The sequence below is a fragment of the Xenopus laevis genome, chromosome 5L, assembly GCF_017654675.1.
Source record: "Xenopus laevis strain J_2021 chromosome 5L, Xenopus_laevis_v10.1, whole genome shotgun sequence".
NCBI lineage: Eukaryota > Metazoa > Chordata > Amphibia > Anura > Pipidae > Xenopus > Xenopus laevis.
The window spans coordinates 152,894,844-152,915,419 of NC_054379.1; the positions used below are offsets into that span (position 1 = coordinate 152,894,844).

At 39.2% G+C, this 20,576-nt stretch overlaps 1 protein-coding gene across 1 annotated transcript in view; it reads left to right on the top strand.

Annotated features, from left to right (window-relative positions):
• Nucleotides 1–20,576, top strand: part of vsnl1.L (visinin like 1 L homeolog) — a 97,906-nt gene that overhangs the window by 24,117 nt on the left and 53,213 nt on the right.

Genomic DNA, 20,576 nt, shown 5'->3' on the forward strand with positions numbered 1-20,576 from the left:
TATATATATATTTACATAAGTTTAATTCCAACTCTGGCAGATACTTTTCCCCATGCTGTGTATAAATGATGGCTATGTACTAGTTGTCCCAGCTGGACAACTTTAAATTATAGTTAATTTATTGGTGGCATTTTGTTGCTTCTGGTCAGCAGGGGTTTCTCTTTATGTTTACTCCTAAATATAGTAAGGATCAAGCAGATGACCTCATAAAGGGTCATGTTTATTTGAGCCTTCCATAAAAGGTATCTGCTATTTACAAAACAAACATAAACATCATTATTTCCATATTATGATCCATATTATGACCTTTGCTTTAACTGAATATGTTCATCTTAGTTGTCTAGTAGTATGCACACCCTTCTATTCTAGCCAGGACACCATGCATAATGCACTCTCGGGTTATATTTATTAGTGTAAAACTTTACCAACTTTGGCATCCAATGAAAGTTTAGGGATCTGCCTTCCACCCAAAGAGGAATAGTTGGTGGGGCTACAGACCGGTTGCATGGTTAGAATCAGGAAATTCAGGGAGCTGATCTAATGATGAGCCTCGTAGATTGTATGCTGATGTGCATATTGCAATAATAGTTTTACAAATTGTGCCCCCTTCCTATATTGTTTGTGCCATTGGCATGTGCCTTTTCTGTGAACCCTTGGGTCCAGACCTGGAACTAATTGCCTGTGAAAACCGGATGTGAATCAACTAGCCTTATTGATTTAGTTATGAGTCAATTTAGTTTATGTGGCCAAATTAGGCTCAAATTAAATCCCAAAAATCTGCTAATACGATGATTGCTTATCACTTCGTCCTTATTGAGATCCTCTCTATTTATGGGGAGCCCACAGGCACAGATCCAGTAATTAGATTTTTCTATAATGAAGACAAGACTGATGTAGAAAGAGGACAATTCTCAATCCCACATGCAGTGATTAAGGAATGGGAAAATTGGCTTCACCAGGTCAGACAATATGATTATAAATATATAACTATAAAATATTATATGTATTGGTCCTAATCTAGCTACTGGGGTTAAAGCCTAACGAAAGAAGTAGCTCGAAATGCTGTACATTATGTTTTGGGCTTCTGTACCAGCCCTTTAGCAGTAAAGATCTGTGTCTCCACAGACACTTTCCAAGATGGTGACCCCCTGTGACAAGTTTGAAGTCCTGGGTCATTGCTGGGTCATTAAGTGCAGTTCGTCATGTTTTTCTCACAATGCAGCTTCTTCCTAAATCTTAGCATATTTGCACCCACTGTAAGTGGTCATAAAATATTGGCAATAGGCACAAGCCGTACTATAAAGTTGATGCATGGATTGCACCAGTTTTGAATTGTGGCTGTGTTGCTCCCTCTTCAATAGTATCATGCTTGGGAAAAGGCCTAGGGCAGTGGTCCCCAACCAGTGGATTAAAAGCAGGTTATTTTTCAATTCTTGGCTTGGAGGCAAGTTTTGGTTGCATAGAACACAGATTTATGGCCAAACAGAGCCTCCTTTAGGCTGCCAATCCACATAATGCTAACCAATAGCCAATCATATGCTTTATTTGGCACCCACTAGGATGTTTTTTAATGCTTGTGTTGCTCCCCAACTCTTTTTAGAATCGAAATGGCTCACAGTTAAAAAAAAAGGTTGAGGACCACTGGCCTAAGGCGATCTTGCAACTAGCAAATAATAAATGAATGAACTCCCTTTTAAGTTTATTATTATTAATAATATTTGTTTATATAACGCCAGCATATTTCACAGCGCTGATATCTCAGATCAACTCCTGAATCCAAATGGACAATCCTAACTTCTATAGGTGTATAAAAAATATAGGACTCCGTTGACAATGGACGTTGATGCTGTCCATTGAAGCACATTGGTTTGGGGTGTTAATGATACTATATTTGGGCTACAGGGATGAGGGGCAGCAAGATGGCACTAAAGGCTTAGATATTTTACAAAGCACATCTAGATTGGGGCACCAGGAACCAGGTGTCTGTGATCTGTGTTATCACTTCCCCTGGTTGGATTCTGGAGCTCACTGGGGAACACTCAAAAGTAAATACACTTACAGTGATGGATATGATCAAAAGTTAATTTAGATTTCATAGCAGAAGGGTAACTCTTATTCAAGGTAACCCTAATGAGAACTGATATCTAAAAGGAAAGTGAACAAGGCCAGTTAATTAGAGATTTTTATTTAAAAAAAAAATTCACTTCCATTAATTCATAAATCATAATATCAGCAAATAAAAAATGCAAGAAAACCCACCCATACACCCTCCTGCCCGCAGAGTCCATCCCTCTGTCCATAGGCAACAGTCCAAACCCACCAAACCACCAATTCACAAGTCCAAAACTTGCAAAGTCTTGTTTTTGTCCATATGGGCTTTATACACCCCAACACAAAAACAATATCCAAAACTTCCCAACCCTCTTCCAAAATTGCATTAGTTAGGCTAGTTAATTAGAGTCATAGTCTGTAATGGATTGAGAGAAAGTTACGTGGAGCCTTCTAGCCATTGTGACTAATCTCTTCATTTTAAACTCTCATATTAGCTGAAGGTAATAGGCTGATCACATTTCATTGTTTCCTATGACAAGACTTTTGATTTAGTAATATCATTTATTAAAGAATTCTTTCAATATTTCCATAATCTTATTGTTGGGGAGCTGCTGCTTCTAACTCATGGCTTAGGGTAATAAAGAGGCTGCATAATTGACTACAGGTATGGGACCTATTATCCAGAATGCTGGGGACCTGGGGTTTTTTGGATCCGTAATTTGGATCTCCATACATTGCCTGCTTAAAATAGCATTAAATAAACCCAGTAGGATTGTTTTGCCTCCAATAAGGATTATTTATATCTAAGCTTGAATAAAGTAGAAGGTACTTTTTCAGTAGTGTATTTAGATTTGCTAGATGACCATAAGCCCCCCAAAAATGGCTTACATCTCACGTCCCTATTTAGGAGGGAGAGCCAGAAAGTGTGTAGGGTTCGAGACATGTCTGAGCATTATTACTTATGGATAAACTTGAGGTGTGGCCTAATTTTCCATTGGTAGGTCAAGAATAGTGGGTCAAATAACTGAACTTTGACTTGACACATTGAGACATATGAGATAGTGATGTGTGGGTTGGGTTTTTCCTGACCTGCACCCGTCCAATATCCGACGAGCCCGACTTCCAGGTTCCTTTTATAGACAAGCGTTGACCCGCCCCGCCAATGATGTCACAAAAGGGGCAGGGCGTACAGGCGTTAGTCTATAACCATTGAACCCGGCATTGTAAGGTCACGGCCTGGGGGGGCAGGCAGAAGAGCTCAACCCGGATCTGCCCACGACCCGAACCCGCCCGCCCCCTGGCTAAGCCCGTTGGTCCCGTGGGTATCGGCCAGCCTGCACATCACTAATATGAGGTTCTGGGCTTAAGGTGCAACTTTGATCTGACCACCATCTGTCCAATCTTTCATAAATATGTTCTCTTAGCCTTACTGGTGAGTAACTTCAAGGAATAAATGAAACTCAGAACACTCGTGGTATTATAAAGCATGTCTGCTAATGCCCTTATTTTTATCTCCAGAGCCAGACGGTTATAACTGTTACTGTTATTCATTTAAATAGTAATATATTAAAAACAATGGCGGTGGTGGTAAAAGGGGAAGTTCATCTGAGCAGCTTTCCAATTGGTTTTCTATATTTATTTTGATGATGAATTATTAGTCTTTCTATTTGGGCTATTTTTTCAGGCAACAAAGAAATAAATAAATTCATCTTGTCGCCTGCATTGTAATGAGTTTGAGGGTGAACTACTGTACCATTGTAACATGACATATGGATGAAACAAGATAAACTGGCCAGACATGCTTACATATAACTTAATTGGAATTTGAAGCCCTATGATAAACCCTGGAATGTACTGCAAAAAGCTTCTTGGACTCAAAAGATGCGCCATATTTCCCCCCAGAATGTAACTTCTGTAGAACATGAGCCAATGTTGCGCTCAAGTAAAGGCAAAGTTCTAATTGTTGTAGCTACTAAAAGTGAACCAGTGGTGAGCACAGATATAGTAGCTCCTATTGGAGGCACCAGGAGAGCAATTATGTGACCCTTTGCACCCACATTCAACCACATACATTACCTACAGAAGAACTGAACGTGTTTGTCCCAGAGGTCCAATGACTCACAATATCTCCCACACATTTTTTCTCATTTTTTTTTAAAAATCTGAAAGAATGTAAATACTTGTTTTTGTAAAGTCTACAGCTTTATTATTCATTAGTCTTTCTTTTTCCATACGCCCATCAGAGGCAATGATTGCTCATGACAAGAGCTTTCCTACTGCGATACATTTTTCTGCTTTCCTCTGTCTGGAAGGGTATATTTTGTAAATAATGGATCCGCTGTGGTATTTTTACAGTCTGCATGAAAGAATCAAACGTTGGTTCTATATATAGTTGAGCAGCAATATCCAGCGAAGAGAGCTATTATCGACCCAATCTGCTAAGTCTATAATTTCACTTGGAGAGGCCGAGATGCTCGCCCACTTACCATAATTTTGTCAATAGATGTGTCGTGCTCTGTAGCGATTAGTAACCTAAAGAAATGGCCTCAAATCCGCCTTTCAACTTTTCATTTTCTTCGAGCGGCTCATGTTGTTTGTGACACGTCCATTTGACGTCAGTCAGCAAACATTGTGTTTGTAGCAGTTAAATGGTACCCTCGGGGATAATTTACATCAGTGCGCAACTCCTATAGTTCTGCTGGTTTTATGCTGCCACATAGAGGTTTTAATTTAATTGTGAAGCTCAAGGCAAAGGGAACTCAAAAACTCAGACCATTGTCCTGCTTTAGAATTCAATGCTTTGGCCTAATGTATCGATGAGCCCAGCCAGTCTTTCCTAGGTTGTCTCTATGTCCGTTGACCACAACATATTTGATATTTTCTACCAGGAATATAAGGCAGCTACATAATTATTTCATGGTAATGTCAAGGTTGGAATGACATTTCCCTGGCTTCTTGTGGGCATGACCATCTGTTGTGATGTTTTGTCACAGTAAGCACAAGATGATATAACTGAGGGGTTACTGATTTGTTCTGTGGGACAGATTTGGAGAACATGGTTGAGATTTGCTGCCTTCGCCTATTTCAGTTGGATGACGTTGTTAGTAAACCATATATAGGGCCAGATTCAATTCAGGGAGAAGTTATCTCATAGTTTATCACGTGAAAAGTCATGGACGCAATTCAATTTGAGGAGAAGAAACTTTTCTTCAAATTCAGTTCCACTTTTTTCCCATAGACTTCAATAGAGTTTTCATGTGATAAACTTTGAAATAAGTTTTTCTGAATTGAATTGCATTACTAATTGAATCTCATCCATGACTTTTCATGTGATTAACAATTTTTTCACTGAATTGAATCTGGCCCATAGTAGGCTGACTGTTAAATTCACACTATGGGTCAGGAGCTGGTGGTTGGACAGAAGTAAAGAAGGAACATAGAGAGATCCTGCTGGTAAGATCCGGGTCAAATTCCTTGTGAAGACACGAGTGAGTGTTGGGGAAGAGCAGAATGGACATTTGCCTTGGGAGCTCAAAACCATCTCTTTGTATATATTTTTGTGGAACAGGGATAGGCAACCATGGGACCTAAACACACCAAAGGTAATAGTACTAAGCAATTCAATTTGGTGAGATAAAGATATCTTGCAGTTTATCTTATGAAAACCCAATTTGGGAAAACCCTTTTTAAAGGATGCTTTAAGAAATTAAGTATTAGGTGCATTGTATTGGAGAAATACCATTGTGGAGTCACTTGATAGACTCTGAGTCAAGGAATGTCAACTAGAATGTCAAACAGGAATTTCAACTGTGCCTCAAAAAACAAAATGTCATTGACAATGGCAGAGTTTGACACAGCCAGGTATATTGTGCCTACAAAAGAGATACCGACTTTAATCAAACTACACGACAACTGAACATAATAAGCTGTTGGTATGGCTAATATATATCTCAGGAACCTGAGTGGCTGCAGAGTTTGCTACAGGTCTAGTCACCTACAGCTTCCAATCAGCAGGTACAATTCGACTCGCACCGCCAGATAAAAATTCAGAACCTTGGTTATTTACTGTATAGTTAGTACAGGTTTGGGACCAACCCAGAATGCTGAGGACCTGGGGTTTTCCGGATAACTGATCTTTATGTAATTTGGATCTTCATGCATTAAGTCTACTAAAAAATTATTTAAACATTAAATAAACCCAGTAGGCTGGTTTTGCTTCCAATAAGGATTAATTATATCTTAGTTGGGATCAAGTACAAGCTACTGTTTAATTATTACAGAGAAAAGGGTAATCATTTTATAAAAAATTGGATAAAATGGAGTCCATAATTCTGAGCTTTCTGTATAATGGCTTTCCAGAAAACAGATCTGATACCTGTAGTGCTATATCAAAATAAAATCCTGACACTGACAAATAAAGACGCCATCTACCCAGTATGTGTTTGTAAGGGTAGCCCTCATATTGTTCTCATGCCAGATAAATAATCCAAATATAGTATTTAGACGCAGGCAACTGGAACCCCTGCCCTGTACAAAACACGGCATTGTTGCAGCTATAAATAGTCCGGAGTCGTTTGCTCATATGCAAATGACATCTGTTTATTTAGCATCTTATCAACATTGTGTTAACAGCCCAGTTGCCTGGATGCCGCACTGTTTATATTGACAGCATGCTATTTACTTTGGGATTAACTTTGTCTCCGAGTATTTGTATTACATGGAAAGAGTGGTATTGTATGGTTTGAGTAACGGAAATGTAAATTAATTTTCAAGCCTCACTCAGTTATAAGAGCCTTGACCTGGTGCGATCACAGTAGGTTTGGGGAGGCTGCTTTGTGCGGCTGTCACACTGTGGATTCAGCTTAGGGTTGCCACCTGGCTGGTATTTTAACAGCCTGGCCGGTAAAAATGATGGTTGATTCCAATGTTATTAATAGGGAAAAAGGATAAATATATAGGAAGGTCGTATTTTTTTTCCAGAAAAGATGGCAACCCTAATTCGATTACAATTAAAATAACTGCAATATATAAAGCATCGTCATGGTCTGAAAGGGATCATTTATTATTTATTAGTGCTTCTGATAAACTGTAATCAGCTCCATTTTGGCACAGGTTTCCGCTTTTTATTCACTATCTTTCCTTAGGGAACCCCTGTCTATTCACCATCTGGTGTGGACTCAGAACCATTGTGGCAACTGATTTTTACATTAATAATTAGCTGTCGTGTTTATTTAACTTGAAGTATGAAGGCAATTCAATGCACACATTCAGTGTTTTCTCCTGGTGCAGTTACCCACTGCCTTCACATTCTTGATTTCATTGTTAAAAATCACTAGACCTGGAGCCTGTTGCTACATTCCCTCCTTAGGGTAATTTCTAGCATTTTATTGTGTGTTTCTCACTCCGTTGCAGGGGGGACAAAATGCTAGAAAGTGACCCTGTTCAATAGCAATATCCATCAAGAACTGGTTCCTGTCCAGTTTTGTCATCTTCAAAAATACTCAGAAGGCTTATGATAGAGTTAACATACGTGTCACTGTTATTCATACAATTTCTCCCAATCAAAATACTTTGGAAAAGTGTCAAATGGAGGTTGGGCCATATTCTCAGTTAGAAAATGTGTCTTTTGTGTCATTATTGTTACTTGGAAGAGGGCTTTTTGGCCTTTCTTAATTCTTGCACCTTTTTTATATTATACCAGCAAAAAAAGAAGTATATGAATTGATATATTGTTATTGTATAAACTGTAGGTATGTCAGCCACCATGGACATTGGACAAGTGTAGTGCCAAATCCTGTCGTTTTTTTTCTTTCTCAACTCATTTAAGCTTATAAGAGTATTACATTCAAAATATGGCATTAGGTACATTGACTGCTGCTTTGCTTCTCTTGTTGATAGGTGACAAAAGAAGTCAACCTTGTTGGGCCACTTTATTTTTTCCTGCAAAACATACAGTAGATCATTAGCCTTGGGTGGCAATTTACAAGTTAAATACAGAGTAGGTCATTGGTGCAGCACCAAAGTGTTCAAAAAGTGATGAGAAGAATGAGATCTTTCCAGCAGATCTTGAGTCAGCAGAATGCAACAGTAGAGTGTTGTCCTAAATATACTGGCGAATCCATTCAATGGTGTTGGCATATCTATACCATCATTGAAGATCAAATATGTGTAAACTGTCATCAGCCAAATGGCCCTGTTGAAAAGAGTTTTAGCATGTATGTATTCTTCTTTAGAGTGTAAGCCTCTGTTTAGGTAAAGAATGGAGCTTAAGGAACACCTATGGCACATTTTGACTTCTGGGATCTACTGTTGTTCTAAAAATGTCCTTCAACATAAACACATTCTTTTAATTGAATTAGGAAACACACAACCTATGGCAGATACCGGTGTCTTAGTGGAATCTCTCTAGGGTAATGCCAAAGTATGTGTTCCTCAGTGGTTGTGTATCTAGGTGGAGGACAGCTCTTGGGGACTGTACGCAGTGGCATAACTACCGGGGGAGCAGGGGGTGCGATTGGGCCAGGGCCCGCACCCCCTCAGGGCCCCCCCCCCCCGGCAGCTCGCGCCACTGTTCTAATGCGGCCGTTTCTGGCCGTACGGAGGGCCCGTCCCCCTCTAGTTACGGCTCTGACTGTACGTCACCATGCGTGTCTACAAGAATGGGGTTAAAATATTATATGAACCTTTTATATGGTCTACTACTCTGATCTTTATATTTCTGGAGGACCTACAGTATGGTGAGAAAAATAAGGCATCAAAAGGATATTTTAAGGATACTCATTAGAATATATTACATTTAACCCAATTTGAGCAGGACGATAAAGGCAACAGGCCAGAGACATACATTAAACAATTCATTTCTATCTTTGAAGGCAGGTGCTAAAATGATTTTACAGTGATATGGGATTCATTTCCCATTGGTACAATTCATCATATTCCTCTGCTTTAATTCAAAATATTTTTTCGCGCTCGACTGAAAGATGTTACATATGATTTTCCTGCGTTCTGTTTTACTTTGGCCTGAATCACGTGGGATCGATCAGCCTCCGCTGCATCTTCATCCCGTGCATGGACCTACAGCTGTGCAGAGAGATAAGACCAATAGTCATTTAGTCATTTGCATCCTATTCGCTACAATATGTTGCACATTGCACTTAGGACACACTTAGAAATGTGGCTCCTTCTATCAGCAGATAAACTGGGCCGCTAACAGATTACGCTTGGATGAAAAACTGCCAAAAGCTGCTTGTAGGGTTAACAGGGGAGCGGGGCAATAAAGACATTGTTATGATTCAGTAACTGTCATGAGATATAATGCATCTGTCAATATGGCCTGAGCTACAATGTGTAATCCAAGCATGGAATTTAGCAAATATAAAACAATAAAGAAGTAACAAAGATTACTATGTACAAGGCAGAGTGAAAAATGCTACCATTTTATTTGCACTTTGTGCCCATAAATGCATTGCTGCAGTCATCTACTCCAAAATAGGAAAGCAGAGGGTTGTGTGTCCCCAATGAATACAGCATTGCTTGTGTTTGGCAGCACTATGTTCATGATGGGGAGAGCCTATCCCCCATCCTGTCCCCTAAAGGTGGCCATACACGCATAGATATTATCGTATGAGACAAACTTTTATACGATATTTGGTGCATGTATGATGGGAGTCATTCAGGCTATAGCCATAGTTCTTCAACTGTGCTTTTTTAATACTACATTTCACATGGCTTTCTTAGCCCTTGATAGTCCTTTAAACAGATTACCCATGGTTCTGACCAAGTCAAATCATAGAATCATAGTCATATCTAGAAATCTGTAGCTTAGCCAATTCTCTCCACAAATGGCAAGTATATGTAAATGTCCATTGTGGAGCCCATTGGTGTGCTGGAATATTCCTGCAGTTTAACATCTTCTCTACTCTTGTCCTTGCCTTATTTTAGTATTGCAAAGAGCTCCTTTTGCTGATTAGTAATGAATTCACTAATGGGCATCAATAAAAAGGTCACCAATGATGCACAGGTCTACCACTTAATCCTCATACCATTTAGGACAAGGGAGGAGAGGCATATGTTCAATGCTGTGATAAACCAAAGGCTTTTAAAGGTCCAGGAGGAATAGTAACATCTTGCTCTGAGAGAAGTCCATAAGATTTTTGAGTAGAACTTTCCATGTTAGCATAATTTGATTTGTTCCTGGGTGTGATTTTCATCTCTGAATTCTCTGGTTTTGATCTCTGCCTGTCTGACTCTCAGGGCCGGAACTTGGGGTAGGCAGAGAAGTGAAGTAGAGTCCTGCAGCGGGTCGTGTACCCGTGGATTACCCGCAAAAAAAAGTGAACCCTGCAGAATGAGGGTAGGATTTTCAGGTGCGGGTATAGATACAGGTCGCGGGTCTGTGGGTTGCGGTCAGGGTTGTGGGTCTCATCTAAACTTCTTATGTAATATTGTCTATATTTTACCTTTTAAATTTTTACAAAACCTGTTTCTGCCCCCGCCCACTTTTGATGTTGTCACTTCCGGTTTGCAGCAGCACCACTTCCTGTTTAATGGTGGCCGAAGGGTTGCGGATCGGGTTGCAGATAAGGCAGTTGCGGGCCAGGTCGGCTAGCTGATCAAAGTGGCTAAATATGTGGGTTGCGGTGCGGGTTCGGGTCCGGTTCGGGTATTAGTATTGGTTCCGCATAGGACTCTACTATCAAGTTCAACCCCTCCAAATGACCCTATACACATATATCTTAAGATCACAAAAACCTTGGATATTATGCTTGATCAACGTGTCATCAAAGCCACTCTTAAAGGCATTAGTAGAAAGGCAATTGGTCGTTGAGGGTCTTGCCAAGCAAGTACGGATGATTGCTGAGTTTGTCAGCATATCCGACATTTCATCATTACCACTAAGATGGATTTGTTTACTTCATGCCTCCCATTAACTCCTTGCCGAGGACACAAAAAATTTCTCATCATCAAGTTGCTTGATTGGATAATACTTATCTTTAATAGGTGCTCTAGGTTACAGCAAAAGCCTTTTTTGTGTGTAGGGTCCTCAGGTGGCTGTTCTTCTATACCCAATGCTACAGGACATACTCATGGCAGGGGTAACAAAAGGAGTCTAGGAGAACCTTGCTTTTGCTTCTTCAAGATAAAAATTGAAAGAACTTTCTTTAGGTACCATCATTTTAAATTGTGAGGGCAGTCATTATGTAGCAAAATATTGTAATATTAATATTATTTTAAACTCTACTTCTGCTGAAGAGTGCCTACTGACGCTGTGCAACCCTAGAGATACCATCACCCTAAATTTGTCGATAATTCCATGGTTTCCGGTTTCCGCAGCCAATTGCATCAATAGGCAAATCAGACTTGCCCCTAAAGAATTCCATTTGTTTTGAAGGACCTGACACAATTGTGGTGGGTGCAACTATGCAATTACAGTGGAATTGTGGGGGAGAAATGCTGCATTTTGGGTAAAAGCCATTGCTGAATAATGAAACTTTGCACACTGATCAAAAGTATATACGAATATGTTTTTCACAACCCTGAAATATCTTCTTTGAGCTGAACACCTTCTGTTTGTAGTCAAAATCCATACATATGTATTAACAAGATCATTTACACTCTGAGATATGCAAAGATTCTCTGCATTGCGGGGGAGGCAATTTTCCTGCTATTTTCATACTTGACGTTTGATCCCTTTTACATGTAAGAATAGAAAAAACATTCTGCTTGGAATTAAAGTGGTGCACCAACGTCTGCTTAGCTCACTTTGTTATTTTACAAAAATGGTGTATTTAGCAATTTATTTTGGATGATCACATAAAAATGCATTGTCTGGGGTCCAGGCTCCCTTGCATTGGTCACCATACAGAAGCATGCACACTGGAAGCCAGTACCAGGTCAACTTGTAAAGCTTCAGCTCAGGGATCAAATGAATATTTTTGAGCGAATATCTCCCTGTACCAGCAGTAGCAGGCCAATTTCCATTGTTGACAAGCAGCATGGTGGGGTCTGAGCATTTTTCCCAACTAACAGCCATGTGAGCTGCGAGCCATGAGCTTAACAACCCCCATTGCAGTGTTGCAATATCTAATGCATGCAATACAACAGAAAATTATTCAGAAAAACAGAAATATTTTGGTTGAAAAGGGAAATTTGATTATGTTATTACAGGTATGGGAGCTGTTATCCAGAATGCTCGGACCTGGGGCTTTCCAGATAACGGATCTTTCTGTAATTTGGATCTTTATACCTTAATTCTACTAGAAAATCATGTAAACATTTAATAAACCCAATAGGCAGATTCTGTTCCTAATAAGGATTAATTATATCTTAGTTTAGATCAAGTACAAGGTACTGTTTTTTTATTACATAAGATAAAATAGAGTTGTTATTTTGCCCTATACATGTGTCCATTGTATAGTTTAGGTGCCATATGTTAGGAAATGTAGGGGGGGAGGAGGGTCCCCCCAAAAAAAATTTACGAACTTTTTCAGCCTATCACCCTTTAAAAAGTAAAAGACGCCAGCGTTTTTTGGGACGGTGGCGTTTTTTGGGAAAAAATTTCAACTTTTCTTGAAGCAATCCCTATCTACTCTATTGCACTTCGCCTGGTCTGAGGTGATGAAGGCAAGTCTGGCGCAAGAGGTAACGTTCAGTAAAATGCGTGAATTAGCGTAGTTGCGTCTCTGCGCCATAGCGCAACTTCACCTGGCATAAGGGTGCGAAGTAGCGTTAGAGTAGGTCCACTTCGCTAGCAAATTTACGCCAGCACCCATTAGTAAATCGGGAAGTAACGAAATGACGTCATGCTGGTGAATTTGCGCTAGCGTTAGCCACTTCACGCTTTACTGAATTTGCCCCTATGGGAGATGGCCTTTCCATAATTCAGAGCTTTCTGGATAAGGGTTTCCGAATAACGCGTCCAATACCTGTACCATGGTTATTATAGTATATCTATTATATCTTATCATCCTATTTTTTTTTGGAATAAGGATGAATTTTATAATGATACCTTTTCATTGGAACTTAGAAATATCCCAGCCTTCTTTTTACTCTTCATTCCAAGAACTTCAGCCATGTCTTAAAAATAAGAACTTGATGCCTTGGTCGTTATCTTTCATCTGCTTTGAACGTTAGTCCCTCCTGGCATATCAGTCTCTGGCTCATCATAGCTGTATTGATTGTTTCTTATGTAAGTTCCTATCAGTTTCATTCTGCAGTGCTGCAGGAACCACTGCAGAGACCTTGTAAGGTCATAACGGCTGTGTGTGCGCTCTATTTGGCTTGTGTTCTACCGAGCCCAGATTAAGCCCATCAAAGAAAGTTGACATATTCAGTTGGAAGTCTTCAGAATGACTGGCCTTTTTTTTACAAGAGGGCTGGCATAATAGTGCAGTCAAAATTGCATCTCAAGAAAATATAGTATTTGCGATTTCTTGTACATAACATAAACGTTTATATAGAACCATGGACCTTTCTTTTCACCCCTTTTGCTATACAGCTGTGCCCTTTATCCAGAAGATTCATAATGGCAGGAGTAGAGTATTGGTCAACATAACACCTCAAGGTATGACCACTATACTGTGCCCAAAGTGATATTCTGTCTTTATCTGGGGGTGGGTATCCCCATAAACATGGAGATAACCTCCAGATTTTTTTATTGCTTTAAAACTTTTTTGGAACATTTTGTTTTGACCATGATCTAATTCAATAAGGAATTGTGGAGGTGCTGTCCATGTGTATGGAGACACTGGTCTTGACCATGATCTAATTCAATAAGGAATTGTGGAGGTGCTGTCCATGTGTATGGAGACACTGGTCTTGACCTGAACTTGCAGGAGGTGGCTGCTGAGGGTCTGGCATTTTAACCACAAATCAAAAGAGCAATAACTGTGATGTTTTGGTTTATTTGAGGTGATTGAATGTTACATCTACAAATCTGTATTGCTAATCCATCGGATTTTACAAGTGGTTTTGCTGCTAAGTAACCGGCTAAAGCCAATTTACAACTATTGGATTGTGATTGTAGCTAAGCTCATTTGCTTGTTTACCTCTTGGCATCCAATCAAAATCTCTTTGGAATCCGTTTCTAATGTATTGAAAAAACAATGAGTTTGCATTTGCATGATGTCAAGTGTCTGTTTATTAGATTTGGCAATTATGGAAAGCATCATAAGGGAAATGTTCTTGTCTTTGTTATGTTATCTTCTCTATCCGGACTGTAGTTTGGATGGAAAAATGTTACTAGAGAAGTTTAAAATAATTCACTCATTATAGGGGAAGTAAAGTCTAAAATAAAATAAGGCTAGAAATGCTGTATTTTGTATCCTAAACATAAACATGAACTTACTGCACCACAAGCCTAATAATTAAAAATAAATTATGCTTTCAAAGTTGGCCACAGGGGGTCACCATCTTGCAACTTTGCTAAACATCTTTGCAAGACCATGACTGTGCACATGCTCAGTGTGGTCTGGGCTGCTTAGGGATCATCATAAGTTTTCAAAACAGCACAAGTCAAATAATATCTGCCAGAAGCCGGTTTGATTAATAATCAAAATATACAGACTGCTCTGGGTCCTGTGTTGTCATGTAATCTAATGTGGATTTTATATTTTTTGTATTGTTTAATAAAAACTTTCTCCAACTCTGCAGAACCAGTGGCCTCAGCAAAATAATTCTCCAAATAGAATCCCAGTTTATCTGTTTAAATCCGGCTCTATGATATGGAGTTGGAATCAGTAAAGGCAAAAATAAAATCCAATAAAAATCTCTACACAGTCACTAACTGCTCTACAGGGAAACAAACAAAGCTGCCCCCCCTTCTGTTCATAAGTATGATTGTTTCCCTGCAGAGCAGTTAGGGACCATCTGACAATTCCTATTCACAGCAGTAAATGAAAGAGAATTTCACTGAATACAGTCAGGTTTCTTATAAAAACAGTACACATTTTTTAATTAAAGTATATTGGAGATAGGTTTCTTTTTCATTAAAGAAAGTAAAAAGAGGATTTTATTTTTTTAGGCTTTACATGCCCTTTAATGTATACAACTGGCAACTCATGTGATTCCTACGGGAGCATTAATAGACACCTCAAGTCCTGCTGACTTTGGTAGTCTCAAATAAGCTTTAAAACAAATCACAGTCAAAAAGGAAGGGGTTTCCAATGCTAAAGGAGTGAGAGTGAGCACTAGAAGGGTGTGTTTGGTTGACTGGTGCTGTTTGGTGTTGACCCACTTCTATGCAATTGTTAATCCCAGTCAATTATATTTATTGTACATTATATAAAAGTAAAAAGGCCAATAATACAAACTTTAGGACTCATTTGTGAAGGTAGAGGAGGTCAAATTTCAAGGGAATGGCACAAAGAATTGCCCATTCTGTGCCTTGCCCCATGTTCTTTGGTGACAGTCACTGTTATTTGTTAATCTTGATTTACCCTTTACAAAATGCATCTGGAGCCTTGTATTTAATGTCTCCTTAATCCAAGCCTTGAAAACATGAGCTCCTTACACTGGACTTGCAGATATGCAAATAAGTCTTAACCGGCACAAGATGCAGTGTCCTTGCTTGGGGCGAAGAACAGTCAAAAGTGCCAGGTGAATGGTGCTTTGAGGGCCTGTCAGTGCACAAGCACATCTGAGAGTAAATTAGTTCTCACATCTCTTAATTGTAAATTGATAGAAGTCCTCCCATTTCCATAAGTAGATGAAGATGATGAAGTCATATAATAGGAAGGTGAGACAATGAAATCCCCACCGGGAGAACAGAATATCTGCATCTCTCCTGCTGTGATCATGTCCCATTGTGCAAGTGGGGTTCTGCTCTGCCACTTTTTCCATTTCACGCTTCACTCAGCCTTTCCTCAAGAGGATTCCAACATGTCATTTAATTCGATTCCTAATACCACCGAGGACAAACCCTTTGTTCATGTATATCTATCTGTTGGAGAGTACAGCAGATGGGTTTCCCTAAGAGAGCGTACATTTTTGTAAATGGTTTTTAATAAATAGCATTTTCCTATTTTTATAGACACTATTTTTAGTGTTAATTGTATACTGATTTAAAGGGCCATTTTTACTTTCTTTAAAGAAAAAGAAACCGATATACTTTAATTACAAAATGTGTACCTTTTTTATAAGAAACCTGACTGTATGCAGTAAAATTCTCCCTTCATTTACTTGCTCTGACTGCCGTGGACAGGAATTGTCAGACGGTCCCTAACTGCTTTGCAGGGAAACAATCATACTTATGAACAGCAGGGGAAGCCCCCGCCTTATTTCCCAGCCATGCAGAACTCAAGCAGCTTTGTTTGTTTCCCTGTAGAGCAGTTGGCGACTGTGTTGAGATTTGTATTGGATTTTATTTTTGCCTTTATATCCCCTTTACTGTTTCCAACTCCAGCTGCAGGGACAAAGATCATGGAGCCAGATTTAAACTGATAAACTGTGATTCTATTTGGAAGATTATTTTGCTGCTGCCACTGGTTCTGCAGAGTTGGAGAAAGTTTGTATTAAACAATACAAAAACTATAAAATCCGCATTAGATTACATGACAACACAGGACCCAGTGCAGTCTGTATATTCTGATTATTAATCAGTCTTGCTGTATCGGCTTCTGGCAGATATTATTTGACTTGTGCTGTTTTGATCATTTATGACGATTCCAAAGCAGCCCAGACCACACGGAGCATGTGCACAGTCTTGGTCTTGCAAAGATGTTTAACAAAGTTACAAGATGGTGACCCCATGTGGCCAACTTTGAAAGCATAAATCATTTGTTTGATTAGGCTTGTGGTGCAGTAAGTTCATGTTTATGTTTAGTATACAAAATACAGTGTTTCTAGCCATATTCTATTTTACACGTTACTTCCCCTTTAAACACACCAACATCACCCTGGATTTTCGGCAGTCATGGTTATTGGCTGGAAAAAGGCACAAACCCTTGGAAATCACCACCATGTTGTTTGTTACTATAGAATTTTTAGCCGCTCACCGTAGGCCTTGGCTTTTATTGCTTTTTTGAAGGACCTTGGTTTGGGAGACAGGAACATGTTGGAAGGTTTAGGCTTTCAATAATACACAAGGTCTTTGGAAAAGATAATCACTATGACTGCATAATGCTTGGCTACACAAGGCCTGTGCAGAACCTTTTGCCATCAGGAACTCAGAATGATGATTGACAGTCTTTCCTTTATGGATATTGGAAACTATGTCATTATTCCAGGCAGGATTAATAAGAATTATTGAAAGGAAGAGGGTCGGAAAAACTCCTGTATTCAATAAAAGTCTCATTAAGGTCAGATAATAGATGTCCTTAGGGGGCACTTTTTTGGACAGGAAACAAATGTGAGTAGAATATAAGGGCTTTGAGCATTGATTCCATGCATTGTGTTTTCGCTGGAGGAAAATAAGGTGCAAAGACAGGAGGATAATAAACAGTAGGGGCTGATTTTAATGAACAACTGGTAAAACCAGCCTCACATTTCTGAAACCTTTGTCTTTTGTCTGTAAGAAAGCATTATAGTTATACGGAATCAATGGATAGTGTGACGTGTGTGTAATTAGTATTTGCTTAGCACATGTACAGTTGCACTGCTTAAATAACATATGTCAATATTTTCTTTGGTTTCCACTGATTTACGTCAGGTGAAATTTTGGCAACCACCATAATATTTAGGCGTGCTTATTGGAATCCTACATGGGGGATCATGGGTTCATTTATGATTGCTATTCTCACAATGGCCCCAAAGTTGACACATTAAAAAATCATATACAAAATTCTTGCTCCTACTTGTGTTCCCTCTAACTTGCCTCCAGCTCCCTTACAGGTGCAAGCTGCACCCATTGCCGTGTCACAAGATTTTGTGGATTGCCGAGTAGCAGATAGGCTTGAAAATATGGTAATTTTGATTTTTGTTTTCCACTTTGTGCTAATTCTAATATCTTGAGATATAGAAACATTTATATTCTGTGCAGCTTTGGAAATACCACTAGAAGGCCAACTAAAACTATAGAGGATAGGTTACCTTTCTGTGGGCACATAAATATTAATGTTACACGTCAGATATAAAGTACAGGGTTCCCCACATACCTGTTTTTCCACCTGCAAATTGAAGAGCAATCGTGGGGTCAATTTTGCTCCTATATTTTCACATTCCTAGTGTTTTGGATACAGAAGTTACAGAAGTACAGGTATGAGATGCAGAAATTATTGGACTTCATGTTTCTTTCTTCTCTGTAATAATAAAACAGTAGCTTGTACTTGATCCCAACTAAGATATAATTAATCCTTATTGGAAGCAAAACCAGCCTATTGTTTTTTTTAATGTTTTTCTAGTAGACTTAAGGTATGAAGATCCAAATTACAGAAAGATTTGTTATCCAGAAAGCCCCAGGTCCCGAGCATTCTGGATAACAGGTCCCATACCTGTATTAGTATAAAATAATCTATGCTGTTAATTCAGAATTATCTGTATTTTCTTTATACTTTTCTTTATAGAGAACTAATAGATCATAACAGCATTTTGTTGTGACCAAAATACAACCCCTTGTAAACAGAGAAGTTTAAAGAGATATAATGAGTCATGTTTAAATGAACCCATCCCCTTCCTAAGTTGCTGCCTTGGTACCATATTTACAAGTAAGGATGAGCTCATTGTACTGGCGGATTCATTAGGAAAGAGGCTCAAACTATTTTCCTCTCTTTTACTCTGAATATCCAGAAGGTGGGATCAAATCCAAAATAAAAGTAATTTAAGTATATTCTTGTTTTTAAATGTGGCAAACCCTACCCAGCAGCCTATAGGAGGAGGCTGAAACCTTAAGTGGAACAATTGCAAAAATGAAGATTTAATATAAAATTGTATCTATCAAGTCTATCTATTCCTTTCGCAGCATCTGTTCCTCTTGATTCTCTCTTTATGCAGCAGTTGGGTGTCAGATAGTTGACAGTTAGATCCAATTAGATATCCAATTAGATGTCTTATAGCAGATGTATTAGGGTAGGACTACATCAACGTTTTCGGCCGATCCGACGCGCTGCAACAAAACGCCAGTGTCAAATCACATGCAACAGAAATAAGGTAAGTGAATACATTGTCGGATGGTGTCGCAGCGTTGATCCGATGGGACACGGCTGTCAGATGTAACTTCATCCGACATTTCCATTACTTACCTTATTTCCGTTGCATGCTATTTGACGCCGGCGTTTTGTTGCAGCGTGGCGGATCGTGCCAAAACGTCCTACCCATAGAGCTCACTCAAATAACACACAAATAACGGATTCCAGTACAAACAAAATAACTGCCTTTTGCACAAATCCTGCATGTAGAGAGACATGATGTCTGGTGATTTGTATAGAGTGAACTCTAATACATCTTCTAGCAGTGGCGTAACTACCAGGGGGGGCAGGGGGTGTAACTGGGCCAGGGCCCGCATCGTGCAGGGCCCCCACAGGCAGATCACGCGCACTGGAGTTGGCTGCAGCCGCAAAGAAAATGCGCACGGATGAGGGTGAGGGGGGCCCGGCTGCACGGCCCACAGAAGGGCCTGCCCCCACCTAGTTCCGTTACTTTCCTCTAGGCAAAAGGAGCCCCCCAACTCCTGATTGAAGACAGAATGACAAGAAACAGATGCTGAGAGAGGAATAGTGAAGATAAACTTGATTATTTCAGAAACAGTACAGCATTTTTAATTGATTGTATTTACTACGTTTCTTATTTCAGTATGCTGACGCTTATATTAAATTTTCATTTTCGCAATAGTTCCCCTTTAAAAAAGGTTCAGAAGAACATATTTAGGATTGTTGAATTTAACATTTCCATTGGTTTTTCTGTTTTAACTAGAGGAAACATTTGCTGGATACAAGCTCATGTAAAGATAAATCAACTCTGTTCCCATCTCTGTGTTATACTTTTGAGATTAGATCTTCACAAAAATGCTGTAACTGTCTTCGGATAGTTTGGTTGAAGTCGTCTATTAATGAGATTATTTATACCATTCAATGAAATATGAAGGTGGGCGGCTGAAATAAAGTTGTTCAGTCTCATTTTATTTTACCCGAACCATTCCAATACATCAGTGTGACGGTGCCTCGGTTTTTTAATCTATTTAAGTTTATATTTGCTTTAACTAAAGCAGGGCCTCCATTCATTAAATATAATTGCCCTACTGGATATTTTGCTGTTTTCTTACATGGTTCATTTTTCAATCATTAAATCTGAGAGAAAAGTAGGTTAGTATTCCATATAGGCTGAATTCCGGCTCTAAGTGAAAGTAGCAGGCTGTAAGTAGGGTGTTCTGTCTGAGTTTTATCATTAATTACCGGGACACGGAACTCTTGACAATACTGTTAACTCTTCTGTTAGTTCCGAGGGGAGCTGATTCGAGTGCTGTGTAATTTAAATCTATGTTATAATTGGTTTCATCTTGAAGGCAACCTAAGTAATAAATCCTTACATAAAATAGTACGTTCAGAGGACATCCAGACCCCTGATGCAAATGCTATTTGAATGAGCTCAATTTT